General features: G+C 36.8%; 1 pseudogene; it reads left to right on the forward strand.

Moving 5' to 3' along the window:
• The first annotated feature begins 5,677 nt into the window (after nucleotides 1-5,677).
• On the forward strand, nucleotides 5,678-5,797 carry LOC116097652 (annotated as a pseudogene).
• The last annotated feature ends 9,543 nt before the right edge of the window (nucleotides 5,798-15,340 follow it).

Genomic DNA, 15,340 nt, shown 5'->3' on the forward strand with positions numbered 1-15,340 from the left:
TTCTAGATCTATTCTGAAGGGCTGATCCCAGAATAAACTTGTATAAAATACTTAGTGCAGGTCCTATTATGCAATAACCATGTAAATTCATGCTTTGCTTTGTATTTTGGCATGTTACTTTCTTACTTTCACAGGACAGAGAGTCCCTGTGTTCATGAACTGATATGGTACTACCATACATTTCTTGATTTCTTTAATCCTTTGGTTCCTTTTTAAACTTCTTTTCTTTATTTTAACTTCTAATGCTTCATCATCTCTTTAACAGATATTGAAGTATTGGCAGCAGGTTATGTTTTTAAAAATGAATAAGCATGCCAAGGTTTCATGAAATATGAGTGAAATGTGTGGTGAAGTGATTTTTAGATGTGAAGTATTAAATAATAGCCCCTCAATAACAGGCAGTGAGTAAATAGTGGACTTTAAATTGTCTCATTGTTCAAATGTTGTAAGACATGATAAAAAACAAGAAGTGAATTATTCTGCCCTGTTACTCTGTTTCAAATCTACTCTCTTCTATAATTCCAATGAAAGTATTTACTTAAAATCAATTTAAGAGCATAATTGAAAAACCATAAATGCATGTCTAAGTACAAATTTGATAGATACTGTAACTTTTCAATCATCAGGAGAATCAAATAACTTAATGGAAAAGAAATCTTAATTTGCATATGAATTACAGAGCTACAAACTCTTCTGTGCTTTGACTTAAGTGTGCGAGTCTCAGACTTCCTGGCCTGCAATCACTGATCATCTTGAAATTGAGCTCTAAGAGAAAGATCTACGGACCCTGGGGTAAACCATTTCTATTTCCAAAGAGGCTAGAAATGGAGCGTGGTATTGTGAAGCATAAAACAAAACAAGACAAAAGCTCTTTCACTGGCACTCCTGCATATGAAATATTGTTACCATGGGACTCAGGCAATTGCTTCCTTCTCTTCTGTTAAATGACTCAGCTGATAGCCTTCTCCTAATGGCTTTTACTTTACAGTTTAAAAACATCAACATGAGTGTTGTTACCACTTATTTGTTTTTTAATTCTTTTGCCTCTGAAGCTAGCATTGCCCTATAGAGAGATCAGACCAGATTCTGCCTCAGCAATTCTCCTTCCCTCTGTTTTATTACTATGATTTCTTCCACATCGGACCAGGAGTTATATTCAGCGACTGACTAATTCAGCTTCAGAATTGACTCTCCAGAGAAACAAAAGTGGAATTATTTCACATTATAGAATAAATTTAGATTTGTCTTAATTCTCTTACAATCTAAAGAATTTTCTAAAACTTTAAGTATTTTTTGAGATTATAGTTACATCATTTCCCCTACTTCTAAGTCTACTATGTACCTTTCTTTGCTCTCTTTTAATTCATGATTTCTTTTCTTTTTAAGTGTGTGTGTGTCTGTGTGTGTGCGTGAAAATATAAACATAACCAGATCTTTCTACATAATATTTTTATATGTGTATATTTTTGAGTGGGTTATTTGGTAATGGATAACCTGAGCAAGCACAACATTAACAGACATGATAGCCTGGATGGGGTAAAGGTAATGGGCCTCAACTCTAGGCAAAGGATTATAGGCAAAAGTGGGATGAATGAATAGTCTTCTCTAGGGAAGAGCACACCAACTGCTAAATGCCATTAAAAATTACCTTACACCATGATCTGCTTGAATGTTTAAAATTCTATAAATGTTGCCTTGGTCACAGTGTCTCTGCATAGTAATAAAACCGTAACTAAAAGAGAAGTTGTTACCAAGGACTGGGGTATTGCTGTGAAATGTCTGGGCATTCTTTTATTTGAAATAAAGCTTTATGTAGGGCTCAATGGACCGTACTAGTAAGAACATGGGTGACAATGCAGCTGAAGGTTATTTGAACTAACCTGTAGGAGCTGAACAGGATTGCAGCCTCATAGGGAGCCCGGCTTATATGGTTTTAGAGAAGAAGAATATTTTTATTGGGCTAGAGAATGTTTTTGTTTTTTAATATTTTCATTTTTTATTGCTTACTTTATTTATTTAGATTTCAAATGTTATTCCCCTTCCTAGTTTCCCATCCACAAGCCCCCATTCCCTTCTTTCTCCCCCTGCATCTAAGAGGGTGCTCCCCCAACCACCCACCCATTCCTGCATCCGCAGCCTAGTGTTCCCCTATCCTGGGTCATCAAGCCTCCACAGGATCAAGGGGCTCCCCCAGTGATGCCAGATAAGGCAATCCTCTACTACATATCCAGCTGGAGCCATAGGTACCTGCTGTGTACTCTTTGGTTAGTGGTTTAGTCCCTGGAAGATTTTGAGGTTCTGGTTGGCTAATATTGTTGTTCTTCCTATGAGGTTGCAATCCTGTTCAGCTCCTATAGTCCTTGCCCTAACTTCCCCATTGGAGTCCCCCAGTTCAGTCCAATGTTTGGCTGTGTACATTCACATCTGTGTTGGCCAGGCTCTGGCAGAGCCTCTAGGGAACAGGAACAGCTACATTGTGCTCCTATAAGTAAGCTTTTCTTGACATCAGCAATAAATCAGTGTCTGAGTTTGGTGTCAGCAGATGGGATGGATCCCTAGGTGGGGCAGTTCCTTGTGATATTTTAGCAAAGAATATAACTGTTTCTTGCATTTGTCCTAAAAGCTGCCTGAGACTAAATTGAAGAGTTTTGGATTAATGATATTGGCAGGGGAAACCTCAAAAAGTCGACTCTGTTGTGTGTTTATTAGTGTTCATTCTTATAGAGATTTATAAGAAAAGGTAGTAAGCTGAGTATGGAAAAATACAAAATGTACACTGTAGTGGGAAAGGGGGCAACAGGAAGTGGAAATTTTGTGAGATAAACAGACTAAAAAACTTGATGTTCAATGGAATAAAAGGAGTGGTGACGTCACAGCAAAATGCCACCCAGCTAAGCTTACAACTTGTCCAAAAAAAATTAAATATAAATTTAGGCCATGTTTTGGTGGTACACACCTTTAATCACAGCACCCAGGAGACAGAGGCAAGTTTATCTCTGCCTTTGAGGCTAGTCTGGTCTACAGAGCACCCCAATTTAGGCAGTGAAGGAAACCATCCGCAACAGAGAGCTATAAAACAGAAGGTAGAATTGATCAAGGGGCCATGCTCTAGTGCCAGCAAGCAGCAGAACTTGGCAGCTTCAGCCATGTGGTTCTGCCTTTAGAGTCAAGGATATAACAATGGGCTTATGGAGTCTCCCTCAGTGGGTAAGGAAAGCTGCTGAGGCCATACATATGTCAGGGATGTCCATACATTAACGCCTAGAGAGGCCATTGTGTGAAGCTGTGAAGGTGAGAGAGCCACAAGATATCTGCCAAAAAGGCAAGCTAACAAGAAGTGGAAACAGCCAAAGAGAAAGATGTACATTGCAGTCAACAAAGCTGAAAGCCATTGGAGATCTGAAGATCACTTCGACGTTAGTCATGGAGATGCAGAGTTGGAAGTTTGCCCAGCTGGTATTCTATCGCCCTTTGATCCAGTACATTCCCATTAAGTTCCTTTTTTGAATGGTAATGTATATCCTGTGCCACTATATATTGTAGGTATGTGATGTACTTTATGATTCTAATTTTATAGGTGATTACAGTTAGGAGATAGCCAAGAGTCTCATAAGAAACTTTGAATTTTCACAGGGTCAAAACTGTTAGCCTATGGAGGCTTTTGAATTTGTACTAAATGTATCTTGCATTATGATATAACTATCAGCCTATTGGGACCAGGGAGCATGGAATGTGATAATTTGAATTAAAATGGCCCCAATAAGCTCAGAAAATGGCACTGTTAGGAGGTGCAGCCTTGTTGGAGTATGTACGGCCTTGTTAGAAGAAGTGTATTTCCATTCTTTTCCTGCTGCCTGAGGATCAAGATGTAGAACTCTCAGTTCCTTCTCCAACCTCTTTCATTTTTTTTTAAGATATTTTCTTTATTTACATGTAAATTTCTCCTTTCCCAGTTTCCCCTCAAAAAAAACAAAAACAAAAACAAAAAAAGAAGAACAAACCCCTGTTGCCTCCCCCCTCCCCCTGCTTGCCACCCCACCCTCTCCCACTTATTGGCCCTGGCATTCCCCTACACTGGGGCACAGAACCTTCACAGGGCCAAAGTCTTCTCCTCCTTCTCCAACCTCTTATCTGCCTGCATGCCAACATGCTTTTCTGCCATGATTATAATGGACTAAACTTCTGTACTATAAGCAGCCTTAATTAAATGTTTTCTATTATAAGAGTTGCCAGAGTCATGGTATCTTTTTCACAGCAATAAAACCATAACTAAGACTCTCTCATTAATTGTGTGTGCGTGTGTGTGTGTGTGTGTGTGTGTGTGTGTGTGCGCGCGCATGTGTTTGTTTAAGAGGTAAAAAGACTTCTGTCAAAATGTGTTAACTGGGATGGTAGAGAACCTGGAGCCTTACCATCTATAAAACATCAGCACAAGTGGAAAGTATGATTAGCTGGCAAAGGTCAGGTCCCAGGAACAGGTGGAAAAAGTTTTGAGTATAAAGAAGAAAATCAATAATTGGAAAGAAACATAAACCACAATTATTTGCCAGTGGCATTTACTTTATGTGATGTTCTGCCTGGCCAACTTTTCAAGGTATTTATTAAGATGTTGATAATCTGATGAAATTTGAAGTTAAGGAATTAATAAATGATGATTACAGAAAAGCAAGGCTTTCCTATGTGCCTGAGGGCAGCCTTGATAAATTTTCCAGCAATTACCATCTCTCTGATTATAAGAGTAAAGCAGGATCTTTGATTAGTGGAACAAAATTGAAATTTATTGTGCAAAGTGTTCAAAATAGAGTTGACACTAAGTTCTGGTAGAGAAAATTGGTGTTGAAATCTACCCAACTTTATCAGAACTGTAATTTTTATTTATAAACCCTCATAGTCATGACCTACTACTGATATAAATATACATACTTCTTTCATTAGGCAACTATGATGTCATATTTGAATGAGCAGCACCTATAGCTGATATATTCTAAGCAATGTTTTGCATGGAGCCATTGCCTTGTACCATGTTCTCTCAGTTGTTTGGATACTTACCTGGAGTTCATTCAATAATCATGTTAAGTGTAGACTGATATGTTCAATAATAAACTCTGACAAGTAGAATGAGGGGAGTAACTTCTTGTTATCACTGTGCTGATTTTGCCAGGTTGGCTGAGCCTAGTACCTGGCTAATGTTCTAAATCATAGTTTTGACATACTAAGCCACAAGTTGTTTCTTTTTCTATGGAAGAGTAAGAATATTTATATTCTACATGACTTTAGGAGTACAGGTGACATTTATATTTTAATTTTCAGACCAAATGAGCAAGCCACAATAATATGTTGAAAATATGATATAATGATATACTCAGGGAATCAACTCAGAAAAAATAAACACATTGACAAACAACCAAAATAGCCATCATTATTTCATTTTTTAAACATCAAGTGCTATTTTACTATTAACGCTGCCTGAGTCTCTGGAGATAAATGAATGAAATATATATTCTTTTAGATTCTTGGTTAGTCTTGTTCAAAAACTTATGGGCAACTGTCGGGATACATGTAGGAAGAAATTCTCTGTAAGAGTAACCACCCATATTTGGCCAGACATACGTTAAGTCAGTGGTTCACAATGGACATAAAACCATCATGATATACTAGACTAATAATATACAATTGTGTCTATGACCACATCACCCTGAATGTGCTGGATCTCGTCTGATCTCAGAAACTAAGCAGGGGGCGGGCCTGGTTAGTACTTGGATGGGAGACCACCTGGGAATACCGGGTGCTGTAGGCTATAATATATAATATATCTATATATTATATATTATATATATACAATTGCATTTCTGTATGCGTTATCCTCTTTGAATGTACTTTTATATACCTATAAGATTAAAGAATACACTTTCTGCTTATACTTAGCATTGAGTTAATTTTTGTTATCACAAAAATATAATACACTCAAAAATTCATGAGTTAAACCAAAATAAAAGCAAGCACGTACATATTTGGTAATTTATATCTCCAGATCCATTGTAATTTTGTCTTTCCTCTTTTCTTTCTCTATTTCACCATATGTCGCGATCACCCTCGAACCAGCAAGAATGATGCGGCACACACTCGAGCTCTTCTCATGCAGTTTACTCAGGAACCTTTGACAATCTTCTGACCCCGAGGAGAGCCAACCCACAGGTTAAATACTGTATGGTCAGCCACTCAAGTAAAGCCACGTGGCACAATCTTACAGGCTCACACAGCGGAAACAAGCCAGTTGACTCAGCCCATAACCCAGAAAGGGCTTGTTCACTTCGTGAGCGATCGCCTTCGGGCTGGCGGGGGCGGAGGCCAGTGCCATCTTTGAGGTGTGGCGCTCCTCCGCAGCTCTCCACAACCATAGAGATAACTAATACACTAAATTATTATATTTATTGTTGATAACTAAATTTACTTTATCATATACCATAAATATCCTTAAATATGTATGATTACTTGTTTTGAATTTATAAATGTAGAAAAATATCTGAATTACATTTGCATACTCTTGCAATTGCAAAGGTAAGTGACAACCACTTGAGTCATTGTGCAAAGATCAACATCTAATCAATGACTTAAATTATCTGAGATATTTTCCCTAACACAATATGCTTGAGTTCTTGTCTTTCTAAAATATATATTAACACATTATTTTGATTGCACAAAGTATAAATATGAAGAATTCATGCAGCATAAGAATAACTTTTATTTTTCTCACTTTTACTGTGTATTCTTGAAATTGTATTGTTTCAACAATTGTTGTCACCCAACTGGGCTTTCAAGATATATAGAAAGATGTCAACTTTGAATGGATTCCATGTGGAAAAGCTGCTATAGAGCTCACAGTTAATTAAAGAAGCTTCATTGGTTCTCTGAAGCACTTCATTTGATCCCATTTTCTTATCAAGAAAGAAAAAACATCAGCAGCTAGACAGTTTAAGCGCTTATCATATCTGGAACCTGGGTATTGGCTATTGTGGTCTTGTATTCCTTACTTGTCTCACTGTCGTAATAAAATCCTTGACAAAAAAAGTCTATTAAAGAATGAATTGATTTTAAGTTACAGTTCAGGATTAAGCTCCACCATGGTGAAAAGAAAATCACAATAGCAGAAGCTGTGTGGAGTAGAGTACGAGGAAAGCTCAGACTCAATTAACTTTCCTTTTTTTCAGTCCAAGATCCAAGCAAGAGGTATGCTACAGGACACTGTTAGGGTGGGTCCTCCACTTCAATTAACCTAACCAAGATAATCACCCATAGGTGTGGACAGAGGCTAACCTAATCAAAAGTATTCCCAATAGCTGCCTGGAGGTATCTTCCCAAGGTGACTGTAGCTTCTGCTAGGTTAATCAGTACCGATAGTCACAGATGCCTTGAGAGTGCTGAAGTATGACGTTAAAAAGTTTGTTATATCTGTATATTCCAGTTGTGGGCACTGGACAAAACTGCTGATTCATTATAGGCACCAACTTTCTTACTTATATACCATGAATGATAAAATTACAAATTTAAGAGTTTATCATAATGAAGAGCTAATCGTGTACAGATAAGAAAAAACACAAAGCAAAAAGTAATTGTCAGTGAGAGACCAGATCTTGGGTTCAGACTCTGTCTTAGAGAACCTGACTCAAGGTTTAACTTGAGTTAACTAACAAGCCAGTACCTAGCACCAGTTTCCAGGTTAATTCCCCTGGCATTCAATTTCCTCCCAACCACCAATCAGGAGGAAGACAGAAGTTAAGTGTATGGTTTAACTCCCAAAAGCAGCCAATTATGTTAAAGGGCAACAAAAATTCCGTAATGGCGCCTTCAGTCATGTGTGCCATACTAGAACCTCCCTCACTTGCCTTCCATTTCCTATAAAACCTTGTCCCACTAAGAACTAGGGGCTCCTCCCCCCTGCTCTGCTACATCAGAGTACGTGGTGTGACCCAAGCTCGATCTTAGAATCTAGAGATTCTAGAGCGATTGCTTTGGAGTCGGCTCTTATTGGTCTTTTGGGGATCTCAAAGGAGGCACAGCAATGCATCATATTAGGAAAGCATTCAGGATGCTGCTAACTTATGTTTCTTTTTCTGAATCAAACCCTCTAGCAAGCAAGAATGTGTTACAGTTACATACACAGAACTTCAAAGGCCTCTGGATCTTACTAGAAAGAGATCAATTTGTCTCTTTAATAAGATTCTCATTTTGAAATTAACATAAAATCTGATTATTATTCTAGGGCAACTATTTGTTGTTCTCATCTATATCTTCGGTACACAAACTAAAGATTCATCTGGGTCAGCATTGTAAGGGGAAAAACATAGGCAAGAAACAACCAATAGATGAAAGAAACCACAATTAATAGGAAACATTATTCATTATTAACCATAATCAGGTTAAATGTTTATTACACATTTACTCTTTGGTAGTATATATTTTAGTAATTTGTAAAAAATCAAAGCTTTCAATCAAAATTCACAAAATTTACTTTGGGAAATAAAATTAGGTGACATAATTTATTAATGTTGTATATTAACAAACATTGAAAAAAACAGCAAAATTCTTAAGATATGCTACCATGAAGAATAAAAACATCTGTAGAATGAGAAGCAGTGTGAAGCATTTATTCAAAAGACAACAGTTAGTTACTCATGTTCTTTAATCAAGTATTTCAACTCCCAAGTCCCAGGTTTCACTTGGTAGTAGCTAATTGAAGGGTTTCCTCATAGATTACCTGTGGTAAACTCATGAAGATTTCTCATACCAGCCATCAGAGTGAAGCACAAACCTACAGACTCTATGCTACTACAGAGTCTGCAAATAACTATCACAAAATCAAAGTGCTCAAGTAATATATGTTTGTTTTGAGAGTTTTTTTTAATTTATTTTATTTTTTTACTTAATCACTTTACAACCTGCTCACTGCCTCCCTCCTGGTCACTCCTTCCCCTTTCCTCTGAGTGGGTGGAGTCCTCCAACCCTGGCACTTCCAGTCTATGTGAGGCTAGTTCCTCTTCCACTGAGACCAGACAAGGCCACACAGCTAGAAGGACACATCTCAAGTACAGCCAATAGCTTTTGAGACAGTTCCTGTTCTAGTTGTTCTGGGCCCACATGAAGACTATGCTGCACATCTGCTACATAGGTGCAGGGAGGCCTAGTAGTTCCAGCTCATGAATGTTCTTTGATTGGTGGTTCAAACCTTTGAGAGCCTGAAGAATCCACATTAGTTGACTCTGTTGGTCTTCCTGTGGAGTCCCTATCTCATCCCTGGCCCCACTCCTTCCTCCTGTTCTTCCATAAGAGTCCCCAAGCTCTAATATCCAAATTTTACAAAGAACTCGAATATGTTTTAAACTAGCAAATGATAGAAGGTATACCTTTTGAAAGAAAGTCTTGCGTGAATGTCTAAGCAGCTTGTGATGGGCTATAGTCCAGTTATATAAAATATGAACTTGAATGAGTCTTTGAGAGTTTGTGGACCATAGCAAGACCTTTGTTGTGAGTTACTACTGTCTTTATTCTCCTTTGGTTTGTTTAAATATTGACTTGGTTTAGGTTCATCTAGGGAGAGAAAGAGAATACTTCTGCAATGGTTAGTTTTAACTGTCAGCTTGAAACATTATAAAATCACCTCGAAAGATAGTCTCAATGAGGAATTTCCTCAATAAGGTTGGTCTGTGGGCATGACTGTTAGGAATTTTCTTAATTGTTTAATGGGGATCAGAGAGCACTTAACTTGAAAATAGGGAGCATTCTTTTTGTTTGTTGGTTTGTTTTTGTTTTTGTTTTGTTTTGTTTTGTTTTGAGACAGTGTTTCTCTGTGTAGCCCTGGCTATTCTGGAACTCACTCTGTAGACCAGGCTGGCCTGGATCGAATTCAGAAATCTGCCTGCCTCTGCCTCCCAAGTGCTGGGATTAAAGGCGTGAGCCACCACTGCCTGGTTTATAGGGAGCATTTTTAGACTGAATAAACTGGGAGTAATTAAAAAGGAGAATCAGTTAAACACTGGGAGAACACATCCATCCATTTTCTCTGTTTTAGACTAGGGTTATGGAGCAATACTTTAATTTCTCTGCTATTATGACTTTGTTACTGACATGGACCATAATCTAGAATTATCAGCTAAAGAATCTTTTTCTTTCATGTACATTGCTTTCTTTGGTAAGAATGTTTTGTCACAATCTGAAAGAAAATAAAACAACTTTTATGAATTAAAATGGAGCTATCCTCTTCCAAAAAGAATTTAGCTTATTTTATAATGACATTTTAAATTAAGATAAATATTTCAAAAATCAAATTGCTAATGGCTGGTTAAATGAATATATATTCTGCACTTTATTTTGCTTAATCTTTACTGTCTTTATGTTTAATTACAATAAAAGTACATGAAAATTGATTTTAGTATTATACAATTATAGTACTATATAATTATAGAAAAAGTTAAATAGATACAACTTTTTCTTTTCTTAGTTGCTACTTTTGTTTTTGTAACCAAAATTTCTGTTATCTATTTTCCTCTTCTTTACCTTAATTGTTTTTATTTTACACTGCTAATTCATTCCTAACTGTATTAAGTGTCTATGTCATATAGAAAAAGAACATCATAGAGAAAAGGAGATATATTATTAAGCTCTTCATGGGATTCCTATGCATGGTACTGTAGTATCCACTGACCTAGATTTACAGTCTCCTATATTCACTCTAGTGAAGTGCTATAACTCAAAATAGTTGATTCAATAAGCAAATTTCATCATGAAGAACTTTTCGGAGACATTCTATATGTGTAACATGTGCATATGTGAATAAGAAACAGCCTTTATCTTCAAGGAACTAACATTTAATGTTCTCTTATAAAAACACATCAAAACTATCATCCATTATGATCAAGTAGGCTTCATTTCAGGGATGTAGACATGGTTCAACATATGCAAATCTATCAATGTAATCCACTATATAAAGAAAAACTCAAAGAAAAAAAACCACATGATTATTTCATTAGATGCTGAGAAAGCATTTGACAAAATCCAACATCCCTTCATGATAAAAGTCTTGGAAATATCAGGAATTCAAGTCACATACGCAAACATAATAAAAGTAGTATACAGCAAACCAGTAACCAACATCAAACTAAATGGAGACAAACTTGAAGCAATCCTACTACAGTCAGGGACTAGACAAAGTTGTCCACTCTCTCCCTTACCTGTTCAATTTAGTACTTGAAGTCCTAGCCCAATTAGACAACAAAAGGAGGTCAAAGTGATATAAAACAGAAACAAAGAAGTCAAAATATTACTATTTGCAGATGATATGATAGCATATTATATGACACCAAAAATTCCACCAGAGAACCCCTAAACCTGATAAACAACTTTAGCAAAGTGGCTGGATACAAAATTAACTCAAACAAATCAGTGGCCTTCCTCTAGTCAAAGGATAAACAGGCTGAGAGTGAAATTAGGGAAATAACACGTTACCCAATAGTCACAAATAATATAAAATATCTTGATGTGACTCTAACTAAGCAAGTGAAAAATCTGTGTAGCAAGAACTTCAAGTATCTGAAGAAAGAAATCAAAGAAGATCTCAGAAGATGCGGAGCTCTTCCATGCTCATGGATATAGTAAAAATGGCCATATTGCCTAAAGCAATCTACAGATTCAATGCAATCCTTATCAAAATTCCAAATTAATTCTTCATAGTGTTAGAAAGAACAATTTCCAAATTCATCTGGAATAACAAAAAACCAAGGATAGCAGAAACTATTCTCAGTAATAAAATAACTTCTGGGGAATCATCATCCCTGACCTCAAGCAGGACTACAGAGCAATCACAATTAAATACTACTGCATGATATTGGTACAGAGAAAGATAGGTAGATCAACAGAACAGAATTAGAGACCCAGAAATGAACCCACACACATATGGTCACTTGATCTTTGACAAAGGAGCTAAAACCATCCAGGTGAAAAACGACAGCATTTTCAACAAATGGTGCTAGTTCAACTGGTGCTTAGCATGTAGAAGAATCCAAATCAAGGAGATTCTGGCAAGATGTTGAGAAAGAGGAACACTCTTCCATTGTTGGTGGGATTGCAAGCTGGTGCAACCACTCTGGAAATCAGTTTGGTGGTTCCTCAGAAATCTGGACATAGTAATACCTGAGGATCCAGCTATACCACTCCTCGGCATATACACATGCTCCACTATGTTAATAGCAGCCCATTTATAATGGCCAGAAGCTGGAAAGAACCCAAATGTCCCTCAACAGAGGAATAATACAGAAAATGTGGTACATTTATACAATGGGGGACTACTCGGCTATTGAAAATGATGAATTCATGAAATTCTTAGGCAAATGGATGGAACTGGAAAATATCCTGAGTGAGGTAACCCAATCACAAAAGATTACACATAGTATGTACTCACTGTTAAGTGGATATTAGCCCAGAAGCTCAGAATATCCAAGATACAATTCACAGACCACATGAAACTCAAGAAGAAGGAAGACCAGAGTGCGGCTATTTTGGTCCTTCTTATAAGGGGACTCAAAATAATGATAATAGGAAGTACAGAGACAATGTCTGGGGCAGAAACTGAAGGAAAGGCCATCAAGTGACTCTCCTACCTAGGGATCCATCCCATATACAGTTACCAAACCCAGACACTACTGTGGATGCCAACAAGTGCTTACTGACAGAAGCCAGATATAGCTGTCTCATGAGAAGCTCTGCCTGTACCTGACTAATACAGAAGTGGATGGTCACAGCCATCCATTGGACTGAGCACAATATCCCCAATGGAAGAGCTAGAGAAAGAATCCAAGGAGATGAAGGAGTTGAAGGAACAACAATATGAACCAACCAGTATCCCTAGAGCTCCCAGGGTCTAAACCACCAACAAAAGAGTACACATGGAGGGATCCATGTCTCCAGCTGCATATGTAGCAGAGGATGGCCTTGCGGGACATCAATGAGAGGAGAGGCCCTTGGTCTCATGAAGGCTGGATGCCCCAGTGTAGGTAGGAGTATGCCAGGACATGGAAGCGGGAGCAGGTGGGTAGTGAGCAGGGAGAGAGGGATGGAATTGGGGAATTTCCAGAGGGGATAAAATTTGCAAGATAAATAAAGAAAACATCTAATAAAAGTTTTAAAGTGCTAAAAAAAAAAGAAAGAAAGAAAATTAAGTTTGGGCTTAGGATTTCTCAATCAAAGAGAGTAGACACTTGTGTTATATTAATATATAGTTTTGAAAACCTATGAACATTAATTTTATTCTATTATTCATTAAATTATTCAACCCTATTTTTGGAACATATAAAGATAATTAAGGAGGATCATCTGCTGTTGGTTAAAATAATGGATCACAATAATGGTATGAGAAAAACTTTGAGTTACCACAGTAGTGTACATCACACATATTAGAGTAGTGGCCTAGCATGGAAGTAGTTCTCTTGTGAGAGCTAGTACTTAGCAAGTAGTACTTGAAACGAAACACTGTTCATAGAGCTTCTTCTTCCTTTCTTAAAAGCTCTGTGCCCCTGTGGTGTGGGCTTCATTGATATTCTCCTTTACCAAAAAGGAAAATGAGCAAAAGTTCCAGTAACTTGCTCATATCAGTATACAACTCACTGCTGACTGGGGTTACAAGTCTGGCAGTCTCTCTGCAAGCAAGAATTTAGGTTTTGGCACATCTGATTCCTGATTAAATCAAGGCAGAGTTTTATCATATATGAAGGGACAGGATAAGGCTTTCAAATAACAATTCAGTGCTTACAGAAAATATGTAACTACATTGCATCTTGAAATTAGTCCAAAAATGTGTTCAAGCATAGGAGGAAATGCAATCTCAAGGAAATACGAACAAGCTTTTTAGTACTGTTACACTCTTTTAGATCTGTAATGTTTGTTTTCATCTTATTTTAAGTTCATGTATGTTTTGCAATGCAAATGAGAAAAAAATGTTATTCATCATGGTTTTATTACTTGATGATATTTTTTCTTTGCTGATGGCCTGATGTCTATAGCTAGCACATTATGGGGAACTTTTTTTATTTTTAATTGTTTATGCCACAGTTTGTGCATTAAGTTGGTAGTACATAAGAATAGGTGAGGATAGGGTAACAGTGTCCTGTTTTTCAAGGCCATCTCTAAAAACCACTGAGATCAGATATGGATATAAATAAAAGCAATGAAAAACATTCAAATTAAAATGACAATGTAACTCATTCAAAATGAATCTCTTGTGACATTTTTGCTGAGTTAATTCAATAATGTAAAAAAATTACCTTTATATTAGCTTCAGACCTTTGGTTTTAATTCACTACAATTTAAACTATTCACTGACAGTTATTGAATATTGTATTTCTATTTCTGAAGCTAGCCTAGAAGATTGCTTAGAAGTCTGAAATCATTCATTGTAAAGCCATGATCAATAGGCATTGAGATAAGTCTGAGCAAGCCCTGAGTTTCAGCCAACTAAGCGACACTTCTCTATGGCCTCTGTGCCAGCCACTATTTTCAGGTTTCTGCTATATTTTGAGTTCCTGCCCTGACTTCATTTGATAATGAACTGTAATATGGAAGTACAGGTGCTATAAACCATTTCTTGTTGACATTACTTACATATTGGTGTTTAATCACAGTAATACAAATGCTTAACTAAGACTTAATCACAAGAATGTGAAAATATGCATCTCTTAAAAGAGGGAATAAAAAGTAAATTAGCATTATATGTACATTTCTTATAAATTTTATTTTGAAATATTAAAATAACTTAAAAGCTCTTTGTATTTTAGAGTAGTCAAGAGCCTGAAATACTACATTATAAATATAACATAAGTTGCAGTGTTCAGTAAATGATGTTGGTGATTTGGGAAATATGAAATGCAAAAAATGAATATTCACCAGGCAACATTTTCACACATATTTTTTCTGATAAATGTCATATTGCTGCAGTCTTCTCATGGTGAAGACTAGCCCAAGTGTGGTGTTTCTTCCTGCCTTTAAAGTATATGTGCTGCTTCCTTTTGAGCCGCTTGCTTTTGATGTCTATTAGCACAGCATATTTATTTCAATCACTTTGTTTTAGCCAAAGCAGAGTTATACATCAGATGCTGCCGTAAGATGTAAATAATAGAGGATTGTTGGACACAAGTCAAATTCTGTGACATTTAACCTTTAACCTTTTCCATGTATGGGACACTTTCTCTTTCTATGAGACTATTAATCTCTTAAAGGTTGGCTACTTCTGCCTTCTCAGCATAGTTAACTTTAATCCTTGGCAAACTTGTCCAAATATTTCTGTTTCACCTTTTAG

The sequence above is a fragment of the Mastomys coucha genome, unplaced genomic scaffold (assembly GCF_008632895.1).
Source record: "Mastomys coucha isolate ucsf_1 unplaced genomic scaffold, UCSF_Mcou_1 pScaffold19, whole genome shotgun sequence".
Lineage (NCBI taxonomy): Eukaryota > Metazoa > Chordata > Mammalia > Rodentia > Muridae > Mastomys > Mastomys coucha.